Below are 18,821 nucleotides of genomic sequence, written 5' to 3' on the forward strand. Positions count from 1 at the left end.
TTCCTGAAGCTGATTCCTATTTCAAGGTCCTTTACCTGGTAGAACAAGAGACTCTCACCTATTTCATTCTTGATATTAACTTCTTTCATCTCACCCTCTTTCTAGACAAGAATTTCTGTTGTTACCTTCCTGACTTCACTTTCTATACAGGTTTCAATTTGTACTTGACCTAATTCCCACAAAACACCCATTTTTCCTTTTCCAATGTAACATTTTAATATTTGCTGTAACAAATCCAATACAATTATGTGCACATTTATGGCTAGCCTTACGCGAAAGAAAAGACAGCAAGTTTTAGATGTGATTGCATTGGTACAGAAGATTGACTGCGCTTGCGGCTAGACTAAAAGCAGAGATACATTTCTTTGTGTTAAGTTCCTGTTTCTTCCAAAGGTTCTTATGCCTCTCCCTTCCTGCTTCCTTCCCTGTCTCACTCTCCCTCCCTCTCTTGTTTGTTTGTTATAATTTCCTTCAGCTAAGTTAACTCCTTTTTCTTTCACACCCCCACATCCAATCTGTTGTAGAACCCTGTTGGATCTATTTTCAAAATATAGCCAAAACCTGACCAGGTCTTACCACCTCCTGTGCTACCCAGCTAATGTATGCCACCCTGGTCTCTCACCTGGAATACTGCAATAGCCTCCCAACTGGTCTCTCTGCTTCTACCTTTGCCCATCACAGTGTACTCTCAAAAAAACTAGAGTAATCCTTTTAAAATATAAACCAGATCTTATCACTATGCTGTTCAATGCCTCACGAGGATCTAAAAATGTCTGCAAGGCACCTCTCGTGACCTGACCTACCACCACCACCTTCCTTATTACTTCCCTTACTTCTCTGATATCATCTCCTGTCTCTCTCTCCCTTCATTATTTTAGCTTCAGCCATGGTGGCCTCCTTGCTGTTCCCCAAACACACAAGGCTTTCTATCGGCGTTCTTTCTGCCTGGGATGGTCTTCCCAGGTATATGTGTGCTTCAGACCACAGCTCAGGTCTTTGCTCAAATATCATGTTCTCAATGTGTCCCTGAACACCATGTTTAAAACAGCACTTTTGTCCACCTCTCTTCATCTTTCTTACCCTGCTATAGTTTTCTTCTCATTTTTCTCATTGCCAAAGAATTCATCACTTTCTAATACACTATATAAGTTACTTATTATATTTGTTGTTTATTATCTATTCCTCCCTGATAGAATGTAATCTCTAATATATATATTTTCTCCCAAGTGCCTTAAACAGTATCTAGCACAAAATTTGTTGAATATATACTTGAGCATACATAAATATAATGAATAATGTCTCCTAATAGATTGTTAAAAACCTTTAATAAACTATGTCTAACATACCTAGAAAAGATGTTAAAATTCTACACCTTTTACATTTGTTCTATAAACCCAGTGTGTAGCAGGTCTCCTTTTTGCCTCAAGCCCTTTATTATGGTAGTGTCCTAAATGAGCTCTGGTTCAAAGACAAGCCTGTAACTATTGTCTCCACCCCTACCCCACTTTTCCATTCTCAATCTTTCCCCTACTCTATCCCACAATTCCATGCTTATTGCTCCATACTTGGTTCTTCATCCTTGTACATTTACATACAAACATACACAGAGGTTTGAGGACTTCATTTTGTTTCTTGGGGGCTGGCGTTGTCCCAACATACACTTCTCTACATATTATTTTTTTTTCATTTCATATGCAGTAGAATATATCCACATCAGTAAAGTTACAATTCCATTCTTTTTAATAGCTGCATAATGTTACAGGTCTGAAATATAGCAAATATATTCAACTTTTCCCTCCTTTTTCCATATTTTTTTACCATTACTGATAATATTACAAAAGATCCTTACATTAAAAAAATATACATATCTTTACATATTGGTGCTTTTTTTCCTGTGAGATAGATTCTTGGGAATGAAACTACCAAATTGCTTTAAAAAAGAAAAAAAGCTATAAACTTCACATTTCTATTGCCAACACTCTTTTCTCTAATTTCTCACCAGACCTGAGTGTCATAATGCTTTGTAACTTTAGATATAAAATAATCTCTCATCATTACTTTAATCTGCATTTCCCAAACTACTATTGAGCACATTTTTCACTATTTAGATTTGCTCTTCTGTGGACTATCTATTCATCTCTTACATTTTTTTTTTTAAAATACTGGATAGTCTTTTTGTTAATTTGTAACTTTTTCTTATTTCTTATCTTAGATAGCAACTATTTGAGGTAAAAATATTTTTCCCTAGCCTGTTCTTTACCATTGGGTTTGTTTATGGGATCCCATATAAAAGTTTCCAATCATTATGTGATTAGATTTATCTTTCATATCTTCTGGTTTTCCTGGATTAATTAGAAACGTTTCCTCAACTTCTAAATCATACATATAAGATAAAATTTTCATTTGTTTCATTTGTTTAAGTCTTTGGTACATTTTGTATTTATTTAGGTACTATAAGAGACCAAAGATTCCATTTTCTTTTGAATATATATGCTGTCATGAAGAGTGAAATTATCATTTTCCCACTTAATTCAAATTTTCACCTTTATCAGTTATATTCCCATTTATACTAGAATTGATTTCTAACCTCTATATTCATAGACAAATGTCAGTGCTATACTCTTCTGATTATAGTGGCTTTGGAGGATATTTTCATATCTGGTATGGCTATTTACTCCTTAGACTTTTTAAAAAAAATTTTTTTTGGTCAACAAACACCAACATTATTTTATCCAATTCCAACATAAACCCTGATGGAATTTTGGTTATAAATACAATAAATGTTTTTATTAATTTCAGGTAAAAAATAATTATGATATATAGTCAACCCTTGAACAATATAGAAGTTGGGGTGCTGACCTCCAGGTAGAGTTGAAAATCCACATATAAAATCTGACTCTCACAAAACTTAACTAATAGCCTGTTGTTGATCAGAAGCCTTACTAATAACAAACAGATGATTAACATATATTTTGTATGTTATATATTATATACTGCATTCTTATAATAAAGCTGAAGAAAATGTTATTAAGAAAATCATTAGGAAAATAATATACATTTATAGTATTTACTGAAAAAAATTCACATATAAATGGACCTGTGCAGTTTGAACCAGTATTCAAGGATCACATGTAGTTCTTAGATAGCAGCATGTTATGACAAGAACTGAGAATGTATTTTATAAAGACAACATGACAACACGTTTTGGTTTTTTTCATTTAATATCCAGTATGATATTCTTCAATGAGATTTTATAACTTTCATCATATAGAACTGTATTTCTCTTACTAAATTCATTTTTAAATATTTCCTACTTTTTTTCCTCTTCGTATCGCTATATTCATATATAAAGCAGCATGTAAAGCACCTAGCACCATAAACCTCTACCTAACAGGCCTTTCATCTTCTGTCAGGCAGAGGATGAGCTGGGTTTGTTGCCTTCAAAGGAAAACTAGTTTGGGTAGCAGTCATTTAAGCAAGGCCAGGAAGGAGCAACTTGAATCACTGAGAAGTCCGAAGCCTAAGAGATAGCGTCTGTGTAGGCTTTCAGTTTCTTTCAAACAGTGTATGTAGCTTTCTCATGCCAGTCAGCCTTAAAAGAAAAATAACTTGGCATTCAAGAAAAAATTGATGGCAACACTCTTGGCAAACAGCATTCAGAGCCCCAGGACAATGAGGGACATCAAGTTCACCTTCCCAGCATGAACTTTTTAAAACCACTTTGGTTATTTTCCCCAATGTTTACTTAATAAGATTGCTAATAGCACTGAGAAAGGCTACTGATTCCTGCAGGCATACAACCATTCCTGTAAAACAAAATATATTTTGTTCTCTTCTAATATTATATTGATTATTTCATTATTTTATCTTACTGAACATGCTAGAACATACAAAACACTGAATTATGATGACAATAGAGGGCATACCTGCTATTAGATATAGCTTTAACATTTCATTGTTAAAATAATGTTTGCTTTTTTTGTTTTCTATATAAATATTTACTATACTTATGTACCTTAGGAAAAGCTGTTCGAATTTTATCAAATGTTTTCTCAGCCTTTATTGATAAAACCACCTAATTCCTTGAATTTGATGAACTCTATATGCATTGTTCTTTTATTTCACTCAGAGTAAATCATGCCCTTTCTATTTCAAGAATTCTTATTTAGCATACTTTTAGTTACTCTATCAGTAGTCATTTGGATGTAACAATACATATTGAAAGGTTCATTGCTTACAATGGCTTCTTCTTTTGATGCCTTGGTTCTGATTCACTCTCTCTTTGGGTAGAATCTGTTCAAGTATTTTCCTCAAATTCGGTACATGAGATACATTCTGTAAACCTCTGAATATATAAAAGTATCTTTCATTCTGAGAGGTGAATGGAATATTGGTTGAGTCACTTATTCCTTCATTAATTTATCAAAAATTTACATATATGTATATATGGGCCTCCCTGGTGATAATGGCAACAATAACGGCAGTTAGCCCCCATATAGTGCTTCCTAAGTGCCAGCTACTGCGCTCAGCCCCGGACATACATTAAGTCGCCTAATCTTAAACAACTCTATGAGAGCGTTACTACTAAAATAAAGAGTATTATATCTTTAGATTCGACCTTAGAGTATGTGGCTAAAACAATTCCCTCAACCTACAGAAAAATGTTTTAATCAAAATGTTGTTATATCATCCTAACAATAACTGATCAAAGTATTCCCAATTAAAATGCTAAAAAAAAAAGTGCTGAGAGTATGTTAATGTGATTTAAAAACTTCTTCCTAAAACTAAAAGTCAGAATTATACAAAATGAAAAAAGACACATTCCAATAAAAATGGACATAAGACTAGAATGCCTGTATACCAACCCCTCTGTACCAATATATTACTGAATCTGACATACAATCTCTCATTTAATTTTTCCAATAAACCTGTGATTCCAGTAAGTCTATTATATTCATTTTATATGTGAAGAAAGTGAAGTTTAAGAGAATTAACATCTTACCTAAAGTTACATTATAGGAAAAATAGGGAAAGAAATAAAAATAGAAATCTGTACAGGTGACATGATCACAGACTATCACATTCAAGAATATCAACTTATTGCAGGTAACAAATTAGTTCAGCAAAGCTGTAGGACAGGGCAAATCCAGAAAAGTGCTTTCCTATTGAAGCTGGATTGTGCAGTGAAAAAAAAAATGGGCTTTGAAGCCAAATACGTTTGATTCTAGTCAAGCAGACTAGACCAGGGAGTTAACTGAAGAGTGTATGTTGCAGAGATTAGCATCTGCAGGGTTGCTTTACAATAACCCTAGGGGAGGCACAGGTGACAAAGTTGCTCAGCAACAATAGCAAGCTAAAGCAACCCTAAAATACCTGATCAAACAGCTCGGTTTCTGGTTAGGAGAGATCAAGGGCAAACATCTCAACTGTGCAAGAAGTTAAGAACCCTAACTCCCTCTAAGCTCCCATTCTTTACTTTTCTCAATAAAAACTACCTTCGCCCTTTTAACTCATTCTTCTTTCTTCCTTCTATATTTGACTCTTTTTCTAACTCTTCTCTACTACTGCTCTTCTTTTGTCCCTTACCTTAATCAAGCACCACCTTTTGAATTGCTTGTCTTCTCTCTCACCACCAGAATTTGGTTTCAAGAGTATTCACACATACCTTCATTACTACCGAATAAATGTATATCTCAAAGGACATATTTCTTCTTCCAATACTAATAATAATTAAGGAAAATTTACACAACTCTATATTACACAGTGAAAAATGGGGTGAAAACACTGACCTGTGTAGGTTAAAATAGCATATGCCTTTAGAAAAAATTACACCCTAAATAAAACATCTTAAAAATTCTTTCATAAAATTTTTTATTATTTTGCAAAATTTGAGAAATAAAATATCACTTATTTAGCAAATTTAACAGGTAATTGAAGATCAGTGTGAAAAAGAAACTCAGTCATTGCATTAGTGTCCCTCGACACCACATTTCTTTTCCATTTGGACTTAATCACACCTCGCATATAATAAATGATTCACAAAGGAAAGATAAATCATTGGCAGTTTACTATCATGGGAATCAGAAACTAGTAATCACACAATGCTTTTAATTCTTATCATATTACTACAATTTTATCAGAAACAGATGTCAGCAGCATAATTTTGATGGAATTAGTTAACTTTTCCTTCACTTTCATAACAAATTAAACATTGCTCAGTTGAAAAATTATAATGTCATAAGCCCTGAGGCAGTCAGATGCTAGAATTTAAACCTGCAGTACAGTGCAGAGTTTTTATGCTATTGGAAAAGAATTTATTAGCCTCAATATTGATAATCATTTAACTGGTAAAGGTTCTTTTAAAACTTCCAATCAGTGACATATCTAAGGAAACTAATAAAATAACTTGAAAATCTTCAAATGTAAAATTAATATAGTAATATAGAAATTGGCACTATAGCAGCAAAACCAGTAGAAAATATAACCTTTAACATGACTTCCAAAGAACAAGTTAGGAAAATGGTCTGTGCCCCTAAATAAGCTAAAACCTAAAGATAAAAAAACTTAGTGGATGAAAAGGAAACAATCTATACTTAAAAAAAAAAATGAAGAGGATTAATGGATAAACAAAATGTAGTAGTATAAGCCTAAATGAAATATTATTCAGCCTTAAAAAGGAAGGGACCCTGTTACATGCTACAATAAACCTGAGGACATTATGCTAAGTGAAATGAGCCAGTCACACACACACACACAAAAATACTGTATGATTCCCCTTATATGAAGTATCTGAAGTGGTCAAAATCATAGAAACAGAAAGTACAATTACTTTCAATTATAAGGACAGAGGTGTGCTGGGGAAATGGGGAGTTGTTTAATAGGTACACAACTTCAGTTTTGCAAAATAAAAAAAATTGTAGAGATCCACTGCACAACAAAGTAAATTTCCTTAGCACCACTGAACTGTACACAGAAAAATGGTTAAAATAGTAAATTTAATGTTATGTGTTTTTTACCATAACTAAATTTTTTTTAAATAATGGAGAGTAAAAACTAAAAATTAGCAGCAAAATTTTTCCTGCAGATAAAACACACATTTGTTATGTTACAACTTTAAGAAAACCAAAAGGTTTTAATATCTGATATTCAATGCATGTTGATAATAGCAGCTTTCCTCATATAAATTCTCACAAGTACTACCAAATTTATTTCTTAGAACGACTCATCTACCCCTCCTTCCACCAAAGTTCTAGGGTTCCAAACAAGGATCTTCTGCTTTAAAGCCCCTCACCATATAATCGGTCCCCAATATACAACTTGCCATCCAGGAATGGTCAACCAAGAAAGACACCACATTAGGCTTTTTAATTCTCTCCTCTCTTCTCTTTCTATTATCACTAAGAAGTCACTACTAGCTAGGATTTCCCCTGCCACCTCAAAAATGAAGAATAAATTAAGACATGCTCAGATAAATAAAAATAGAATTCGCTGCTAGCAGGCCTGCCCTATAAGATAACTAAAGGGCACGTTTCAGGCTGAAATGAAAGGAGAATCCACACAAGGAAATAAAGAGCAACAGTAAAGGTAAACTACAGAGGTAAATCTAAAAGACAGCACAAATTTATTTTTTATTTGTAATTCTATATAGCATTTCTACCATGAATATAAATTATAACCCCCCAAAAAGTAATACTAGAATAAGTAAATAGTGGACTTGTTGTTCCAACAAGTGAGTTTTCTATCTCCCTTCGGGAATGGAGACACTGAAGAAATAAAGAAAACAGAGGCAGCTCTGAAAAGAAGAAAATGCTTCAAAATAAACCTGTGGTAGATGAACTAACTACTCCTTCATGTCGCAGACATAGTTATTACTTGTAACTTGATGGTTTGGTTCCATGTTGTTTTAAAACACTAACCTTATCTTCTTCATCTACCTCCTTTACATCTCTTGAATCTGTCTTTTTCTCCCCATCTCTACAGCTAATACCTTAAGGAAGGTAGTTATCAGCTCACATTGAAATTATTGGAAGCTTCCAAATGGGTCTTCCTAATTTTTGTTCCTGTCCCACCCTAATCCATTTCCTACACTGCTGTCATTAGTGATGTAACCAAAAACACACAAACAAAAATAAGATTCTATCACTCTGCTTTAGTTTTTCCAGAAGCTTCAGGAGGAAAGAATTTTGTAGGTTAAAATGCAAGGCTTCATGACATGACCACTACTTTTCTCTCCAGCACTAGCACCACCACAGACATAAGTGATTTATGCTCACACTCCATACTACAGCCCTTGAGAGCTATTCAGAATCCCAGAATGTTCTGTCTCCCTTTGCATATGCTACTTTCTCTTATTTGAAAAACCTTACCTTGTACAACTTCATCTCCACTCCAGCAAAGAATTCTTTTTCTTCAGGACTCAATACCTATAGGTATACCCGCTCACTCCCAATAATGCTGAGTTTTATCATTATCTAGATATACTTACCATAGTACTTATAAAAATATACTATAAACACTTGCTTGCCAATGTAACTCTCCCATCAACTATACACTAAGCATTAGGATTGTTTTCATTCCTATTTTTTATCCCTTCATATATACACAGTGCCTGGCATGGAGTAAGTGGTTATAAATGTTTATAAAATGTATTGAAAGATAAAGCAGATTGCACATTAAGAGACCTATGGAGAAGCAGTTTCAATTTTGACTTTCTATAACCAAACCAATAATCTATTAAAACTAAAATGTCAATAACTAAATAAATACAATGTAGTCCTTAATTTTTTGGTAATCGCTATTTTCTTACTTTTTAAGATTTGTGAAAGCCTTATGATATTTATTAGTTCTGTATTTTAAATTTTTCATTAAGGTATAATTGGTGTATAACATCATATTCATTTTAGGTGCATAACATAATAATTCGATATTTATATAACAGTACTTAATTTCTGTAGGTCATTCTTAGAAACATTTCTTTTTTTATAAGAAAGTGAGACCCAGTAAAAATACGGAGGCCCTCCCTAGAAGTTTTACAATGAAAAAAGTTGGTTTCTCTCAAATTCTGATCTAAAATTCCTAAAAAAACTCTTCATTAAATGAAAAGAACATGACCTATGATTCATATGTAGATCTTTACTCCATATAAGAAAAAAAAGATATATTAAACTTGCTTTATCTCATGGTACAAATTAACAATATTAAAGGGATTTTTTTTAATGCTATGGATTAAAAAGTAAAAATTTGATTTTTTTAAACTGAAAAAGTAAAGCTTAGCTAACACTCAATTATCAATAGCCTGCAAATGTGTTACAAAGCCTTTGAAACCACAAAATTTCCAGCAGACCTAAAAATGCATACTGTTTTCTCTTTCAGGTTGTATTTCAAAGATAGGGAAAAGGACTCAGTCTATAGAACTTTCTCCTTTACAGTCAACTTTACTTGACATATAAAATAGAGTTAACAATAGTCTCTCCCCCTCATGAGATTGTTGAAAGTACTAGAATTCACATATTACACTTAGGATAGTGCCTACTACCCATTAAAAGAACAGTAGAATGTTCTTCAAAGGAAAAGACGGCACACTACTCAGATAAATCTACATTTGTTAATATAGCCACCAAATCTATCCCCACTTCTTTCTGCTAATTTTCTTTTCTTTTCTTTTTTATGAGTGTATTTGAGCAGAAAAGACAATATATGCCAGGGAGTAAGATCTCGAATGCTCCCTGATGATTCTCATTTAACTAAACAAGTATTTCACTAGTATTCTGATATAGATTAAATCTTAAATCACTTTACAAATGAAATATTATTAAAATAAGATGGCACCTCGCACTCTTCCTTTCCAGCTTTGTCCCGGCGGAATGGCTCCCAGAAAGAAGGGTGGCAAGAGAAGGGCTGTTCTGCCATCAATGAGAAAGTGCATACACCATCAACATGCACAAACATATCCACAGAGTGGGTTTCAAGAAGCATGCCCATCAGGCACTCAAAGAGATCCAGAAGCTTGCCATGAAGGAGATGGGGACTCCAGATGTGCGCGCCGGCACCAGGCTCAATAAAGCTGTCTGGGCCAAAGGAGTCAGGAATGTCCCATACCATATCTGGGTACAGCTGTCCAGAAAATGTAATAAGGATGAAGATTCACCAAACAAGCACTATACACCAGTTACTTACGTACCTTTCTGTCACCACTTTCAAAAATCTACAGTTAACGTGCATGAGAACTGCTGATTGTTGAATAAAAATATAAAACTGCAAAATAAATAAGTAAATAAATGAATAAATAAATACATAAATAAATAGATAGATAGATAAATAGATAGATAGATAGATAGACAGACAGACAGACAGATAAATAAATAAGGTCGGCACTTGACCACAATCCTGGCCTCCAACACAACTGGAACAATGTTACCACGGCCTAGGTCTCCATTCCTTCATCAGCCCAATTGTGATCATATTACCTATCTGATCTCATGGGGTTAATTGTGAGGATTAAAGAAAATAATTAATGTAGAACTGTCTGCTAAAGATACATGAACTTTAATATGTATGAAAACATTTCATAAATATAGGCTAATAACTATTGTTACATAAAGGTCAGAAATATACACTCTACATTTTAAGCGCAGACCTTGCCTTTTTCAGAACCAGGTCTTGACTTCTTTAAGCCCGACTTTATTTGGTTTGGGTGCATATGTGGATGCCTCATAAAGTATTCCCTTCAGGGATACTCTATATTTATACATAAGAAATGCTTTCCATAGTGACTGAAAAGGGCTAACAACTTCAATGAAAGTATAAATGATTAAGAGGTGATTGAGAATAATCTCTGGCTTTGGAGATTTCTTTTAAAGGTATTAAGGTAAAGAGTTTAACTAAAAATAAACCTCAAAACATGAATTTCAAGTGTTACCTAAAATCTCACCAGGACACAGCATTCTTGCAATTATATGTACTCTCTTGCTGGGGTACTAATAAGGCAAAGTCATGGAAAGAATGTAAGAATGAGCATGCATGAGTGTGCACTGACATTAACTTCCTACTGTGTGTCAGATACTATGTAAGGCACTCTGATCTAGTTTCTCATTTAATTCTCACAACTTTGAGAGGCATTATCTTCTTTTTTACAGATGATGAAACTGAGGCTGGAAGAGGTTGTTACTTTCTTATGTCAGAGAGATAATATATGGTTTAGAGATAAGAAAGCTAAACCTAAAGGTCTGACTTTCACAGCAGTCCTTTGCATTTTACCACACTATTTCCCAATGAAGCAGCCAAAATTTTAAAATGCCACCAGGACTTATATCTCATTGAAGGAGCTGGTTATACAAGTCATCAAGATGTATAGGGAATGTCAACAGAAATTTTTCCAGTTCCTGCTTGATGAATGAACACAGTAAAGAAGTAAATTTCTAATAACTGGTTTAAACACGATGAAAATGTATGCCTCATCCAAAAAACATTCTATTACACCAGAATTATCTCCTAAAACTGCCACAATGATTTTGGCAAATCTCAAAAATCATACTTTGAAATTCTGATTCATCCAAGGACTAGTAATTCATAGAGAAAAAAGTAATATACATGTAAACTTGGAGGAGCATGGTGAATTACTCAGACACAGTCTTCTCATTAAGAAAAATAAGAAATTCATATACCATAAGGAAAAGTAATCTTATACTAAAAAAAAAAAAAAAAAAGCATACACACAGCAGAATATCTTAATAGATATCAAATATTTAGCATCTTTGCTGGTTCTGCATAAAACCCTACATAACCAAGTCAGGTCTAGGGAAGTTAGCCTCCTGCAAATACCTCATCTCCGTGGCAGCAGACAGAACCCATATCAAAAAGCACTGTCAAATATAGATAAAACATAGATTCTCTGGTTTATACACCCAATTCTTTCAGAGTACACCAAAATTTTCCCATACAAATTTTCATTTTGAAAACACAGTAATAAATCCCACTTAACGAAGGAAATTGCTAAAAGAATATATGTTAATCTCACATGTCTGGCTTAGTTTGCCTATTATATGACAGTCAATCCTGGTCTCTGGACATGGGAAATTAATTGTTTTCAGCCACTTGTTGTACTACATGTAAATCTGAATGACAAACATTTAAAACAGAGAGAATAGTAACATTTCATGATGTCCCAAACACACAAATCCATGACAGAGCAGGAAAAAAAAAAAAATGCAGACCCTATTAGAAAAGATAATGTTTGTGTCAGCTCTCTCTCTCCCCCACAGGAGTCTCAAGAGGGTAAACCTTAATTCACATACCTTGACTCCTCAGAACCTTCCAGAAAAAAAGATTATTCTACCTTTTTATTTTCTCAATTGTCGGTAAATGAATGAAAGAAAATATAGCTTTCCATGATGATATTCTAAGTCCAGATACTTTCTTATTGCTCTCAGTTACTTTTCTAATTTCTAATTCTAATAAAAATCTTAACATAATTAAGAAAGACAAACTAAAGTTACTCAGGGATTTTTATGCAAAACTTCCAAATGTGTGTCCTAAGCTCTTTTACTCCAAAATGAGTTCACAAACTCTGACAGATGTTTTATAACTCTGTTTAAATATTTAGTCAGTAAAAGGATGAATTTTTTTTAAAAAAACTCAGAATGATTTCATTCTTCTCTAAAACCAGGGTGGTCTATGGGCAATTTTGGTACCAGTGGTGTTGCCGGGGGAACAAAATGAAAACAGGTGCCATCAAATTCAAATTAAAGATTTTGTTCTATTTTAAACCACCTTAAACAATGTTTCCATAAACTTTCTAACTGATACTACTATAAATTTGACAATATTTTATAACAAGAAAAGGATTATAAATCGTCTGTAGACCATCAAATTTTAACTGTAACAAAATTAGACCGATTGGCAACACTTCCTTTTTAAAAAACTTTCTTTCATTAAATATGCAGTATCATTTAAAAAATGGAATGAATATATAATTAGATGCAAGTCAAAATAAGAAAAAAGAACAAGTATAAACTTTGGTAGTCTTTTCTGAAAATTTTTACTTTGTTTTGAAAATATTCCCGTTTTAAAATTAAAAATCAAGTGCAAAAAAATTTTAATTCATAACATAAGGAAAAAGTTATGTAATTAATAATATTATGAAAAGCTTAACCATTCCTCATAAACCTAATTGTAGTTTAAGCTTTATTGTTAAAAACTGAATGAAGTTTCCAGTAAAAAAAATGCAATAATTTTTATTTATTTTATTAGCATCTAGAATTGAAAAGAATATAAATATTTGGCTTCTAACATTAAACAGCACTTTTTTTATTCCTAAAAGAGATGAAACAAGTGCCTCTTAATATGAAAGTTAGGCAATTTTAAAGAAATACATTGCAATATTAAACATTTTCTTACTTGTTTTATATAGTATCAGTGACAAAACACGCTTTATTTTGTTCAAAGTCTTATTCTAAGAAATGAGCTTATAAGAAATTTTTAGATAGGTGACACTGCAGATAGGTTGATGTTCTAAAAGACTTTATAAGTCTTTAAGATATGAAGTACCTATTCCCATTGATGATTCTAGATATATAAGATGAGATGCACACTCTACAGTATTATTGCTTTAATTAGAAGATAATTTCTCTTTGTATCAGTTTTAAAACTTGAAAAAATTTTTTAACTGGTAGAGGCATTTCATCTTGCACAAATGAGAGCTCTTTTATTCTGACCATAAATAATCAAGTTCCATAGTCATTTCAAATTTTTCAGATGGTTCAAAGTCTTATTTTTAGCAGTACTCTGGGGTAACACAAGTTGGTTCATTAGTGTGGAATCATAAATAACTTTCAGTCAGCTCCATTAGTTAGATTCTTCCAAGTACTTAATCACACTGAGGATTTCATCAGCTACTTTCCTGAAAACCTTAAAGTTTTCAGTATTAATAGATAAATGTCTTTGAAACTAACCTTTCTAGTTTAAAATTTCCCCCATTAAATTATAATTGTAAAAATAATGGCAATAGAATCTTTTTCAGATTAGCACTCATATCTGAATCATAAAAGAAAAATATACCATATTATATAAAGTTGACCAATGTAAAACTTCCTTTACAGTTATATCAGTTAAAGTTTCAAATAATCTCACTTGTGTATAATTACAAAATGACTGTACTAGTCTACTGCTTACTTTGAAAGTGATTAATCAAAGTCAGAGAAAGTCAACCATCAATTGAAGTGTGTTTTGAATTAATTTCCTTCTCAGAGAAATGTCAAAAAAAGATGAGCTAATTTTACTTTAATTAAAACCTCATTTGGAAATATAAAATAAATGTTTTCTATTTAATTCCAATTATATTTCAATTGTGTCCAGCTTTCAAACTGCTTCTGCTACTTGATTACACGTGCCAAATTAATCTTTTATGATTCATGTAAACAGACGAAATCAAAAGACTTGGATATCTGATTATCTAGTAGGTACACAGCATTTAACATCTTATTTTGAATCACAGAGCTCATTAACAAAAAAGTTACCTATAAACAAATTAGCATCAATTCATTAATGGCTTATTTATCTCTTAAGCAATACATTACCTAAGATACTCAAATTTTACTATTTGAATTTTAGAAATCTTAATTTTTTTTCTTTTTTTCTTACATTCACTCTACTATCTCATAAAAGCACAACGAACCTATTGGCCGGCGTTTCTAATTTTGAATTGCTCTCCCAGAAGAGTTCAAAGTAACTTCCTGCTAGAACCAGGATATGTTATAACAACCCAACCATAAAGTACCTTAAAGTCCTGTGACCCAGGAAAGAGTCCTCCTTCTAACACCAAATGACCATAATATCAAATCCATAAATACCCTTAGCTAAGTTTCAGATGTGTGTATTTACTAGGTTCAAAAAGACTTGTCCTGTCTAGGGCCATGCCACCCTGAACACGCCCAATCTCATCTGATCTCGGAAGCTAAGGAGGGTTGGGCCTGGTTAGTACTTGGATGGGAGACCACCTGGGAAGACCAGTTGCTGTAGGCATTAGAAGATTAATTAATTAATTAACAATTAATTAATGTAAAACAAACAAACAAAAAGACTTGTCCTTTGTATATCCTAACATTCTTTGTACATCTTTTCAAAAAAATAAGATAAAAGAAATAAATTTATCTAAAATATTTCTGCTTTAGTAACAGGCGGCAATCCTCCAAAAACTGGAAGTGAAAAATCTTGATACTAAAGACATTTTCTATCATGTCTTCTTAGGTACTTCACAGAATTTTCAAGAAACTACCCCCAAATCAATGAATAAGGAAGGGAATATAAAGTCTACAACCGAATGAACCAACATGCTAAACAACTGAAGGAAACACATTATCACACCCCACAACACATGAGTCAAATAAATCTGCTCCTCTTTCCTTCATTTACTTCCTTTCTCCTACACTGTCAGACTTATGGTCTAGCCCTTCAAAGGCATCTGAAGACAAGGAAGATTCAGGATGACTTTACATGAGAGAAGAAATAACTCACTGACAAAATGGAGAGATGTTCAGAGAAGGCTCTAGCCCCCAGCATCCTTCAACCATAAGCTCTTCCATCTATAACTGTATTTACAGACAACTTTTCCACCCTTTGCAAGGGTTTCATGTTGACAAATATTCGAAAATTAGTACTAACTTCATATATAAAAAATGAATAAAAAGGAAAAAAAGTCACTGACTAATGATAAGAAGTAAACAATCTGTATGGAAATATATGTCATTAGATTTAAAAATCAATCCTTAGGCTCAATTAGAAGCTCACTAAATCCAAGCTAGTCAACACTGTGTTTAAATGCGAGGGAGTCAATATTAAAGACCATACACAAAATGCTAGAAATATATTACTGACGAGGCAAATGAAATTAGAGAATGAATGTATAATAGATTTCTCTGGAATAAGAACATTCTCTTATAATATTTCTGTTAACTGTCTGACTTTCAGAAACATTACCTATGAAATGAGAAGATAAACCTGTATGAACAGAAGGGCTAATTCCTTACATGGAGACTTTGCTCCTAGAACACTGTCTAAATCCATCTGGAGGAAAAAAAAAAAAAAAAAAAACACTCCCCTCTAGTAGGAGCTAAGCAAAGACACAGTTAACCAAAACTACGTACAAACTAAAACCCATAAATTCAATAAATAGTCCATATGAAAAATAAATTACCAATGTAGTTATTTGTATACAAAGATATCAGCAAATAAAATCTTCTTTTATATTATGTAAAACAAAATGCTTAAGGATTCATTGATAAATTTCTCCAACTGTTAAGATTTTTAGATATAAATTTCTTTACTGCCTTGGGGGAAACATTTTCTCTAATATCATATATTTGATATTATAATAAAATTATGGCTCAAAGTCTGTTTTACATAGAATCTCTCATCTAAATGTCATCAAGCTAATTACTTGGACAACATTACCATGTCTTCCCCTGGCTCTAGGAAATTTAGAAAAGAAATAAGTTTGTGTTTTGTTTTGTTTTCTTGTAAGAGTAAAAACCTATAAAATAAATCTTACTTTCTCCCAAGGTTTCCAAGCGATTGCTTCAGTAAATCAAAAGGATGCTTTCTCTATTATCCAAACCATATAATTTAAGAGCAAATGGTTACTTAAGATGACTTAACTTTTCTGAAAGAAAAAAGTAGAAAGTTAGGTGATAGGAAGGTTAGTGATCAGAATTCTGGGAAACTGCCAAATTTTGGCACATTCTGCTCATCAGCTAATACTATTGCAGGGAAAGGGAACATTCTTTTAGAACTTTTGATGCAGGCTTAAATTTTACATAAAGAGAAGCCATTAACTTGTGAAATGCTTCAGAGCTCTACTGCTTGAATTCTAATCCTGGCTCTTCCAATTACTAGATATTCAATATCTATATACATTATCTTTATTATCTATAAAATGTAGATAATAGAAATAACACCTACTTTACAAGGTTGTTGTGAGAATTAAAATAAATTAGTACACAGAAAATACGTAGAACACAACCATAAAGAAAGGAAAAAGTAGATACATGTTACAACATGGATGAACCCCTTGGAAAAAGTATGCCACATGAAAGAAACCAGTCACAAAAGACCACATAATGCATGATTCCATCCATATGAAACATCTAGAATAGGTAAGTCCACCGAGACAGAAGGCAGACTAGTGGTTGCCAAAGTCTAGAAGAAAAAACTAAGAATAAAATGCTTAATGAGTACTGAGTTTTATTTTGGAGCAATGGAGCTATTTTAGAACTAGATAGAGGTGTAGTAGTTACACAACATTGTGAATGTACTAAATGCCACTGAACTGTTGTTCACTTTAGAATGGTTAATTTTATGTTACATAAATTTCTTCTCAAATTTAAATTTTAAAAATGTAATACACTTTTTACTGATATCTTCAAAAATATTCAGAATAGTATAAAAAGCTCAGTAAATGTCACCTCTAATAATTATCATCCATGCAACAAAAACTAGTAAATACATAAAATACTATGTGCTAGTCCAAAAATTCAAATAACATACATAGTTTTAGAGTTTTACATTTACTTTTACACAGTCATTTTAATAATTTATTTCTTCTACAATCCACATGAAATTATGTAATTCATCTACCAGGAACTCATTTCCTCCAAAAAAGATATTCATATAGACAACACATATGTAAAATGGCATCTAAAAAATTACTTTGTATATTTACTATTTCCATATTATCTAAACTGTAAATATAATTTTGACATACAGTTCTTATGTGTTTAACTACCTGGATAAAAAGGAGCTAAATTATTAAGAAAATATACATAAAGTGACAACTAAAGAACTATTTTGCAAATTTAACCCCACAAATTATTATTCTCAGATGTTAATGTAATATATAAAACTACTGAAAGATACATATCTTTATAAACTCGATGAAAGTTTCCATTTGTGATGAATTAGAAAAATTCTTCAAAATAGAAGGCAAGATGAGAATCCTGAACTAGATCAGCCCAGGGAAAGCAAATAAAGGACATAAAATCATAAGTCTGTATTTATGGGTATCGGAGATCACTAGTTCATTTTCCTGTTTTAAGAAGCACTTATCCTATAGTTTAGGGAAAATGTCAATAAATGAAGAGATCACAGTCAGCTCCCAAACTACCAATTATAGCAGCCAAGAGATCAACTCTGAAAACACCTCAAATAAAGAGCTACCAGAAGAAACTATGTGGCACTTTCTATGAATATTTCAAAAGAAAAGCAATGAAATATTCCAAAAGCAAGAAATTTCATTCAATTTTCCATTTCTCTGCCTCATATATTTCACTATTAGAAGTCTTTTTGTTTTCTTTGTCATGTCTAATGTTTATTATAAATTTCCATTAAATGTGTTACAAAAGGTTCCTGTTGAAAATAACTATATGTCAAGTCTATATATTTATAAATAACAAATAAAACTCATTGATAACTTTAATATGAAATTAAATTACTGAAATAAACTTTCAAATACGTTGACAGTCAAGGAATTGGGGTATGTCAAATACGTTGACAGTCAAAGAATTGGGGTATGGTGCATGTAATCTTTACCATTCAAAAGAAGAGTTTAGGTCGAGATTTTTAAAGCAGTCAAATGTTTAACAATTGAAAAATACACATTAAGTGCTTTATGAATAAAAATAGTTCAAATTAACAAGGTTTGTGGGAAATAAAACATTCTAGATTCTACATCACACACCAACATTATTAACAGCTTTACACTTCATGTGCTATGAGAAAGAACTTTTTATTATAAAGATTTTTTAAATTTTATTAAATGTATTGGTGTGACA

At 32.3% G+C, this 18,821-nt stretch overlaps 1 protein-coding gene and 1 pseudogene across 7 annotated transcripts in view; one reads left to right on the top strand and one right to left on the bottom strand.

The window, feature by feature from the left end:
* Positions 1-18,821, bottom strand: part of STK3 (serine/threonine kinase 3) — a 275,174-nt gene that overhangs the window by 160,670 nt on the left and 95,683 nt on the right. The gene's annotated exons all lie outside the window — the stretch shown is intronic.
* On the top strand, positions 14,900-15,018 carry LOC118612290 (annotated as a pseudogene).

This window comes from Rousettus aegyptiacus, unplaced genomic scaffold, assembly GCF_014176215.1.
Source record: "Rousettus aegyptiacus isolate mRouAeg1 unplaced genomic scaffold, mRouAeg1.p scaffold_m13_p_15, whole genome shotgun sequence".
NCBI classification, from domain to species: domain Eukaryota; kingdom Metazoa; phylum Chordata; class Mammalia; order Chiroptera; family Pteropodidae; genus Rousettus; species Rousettus aegyptiacus.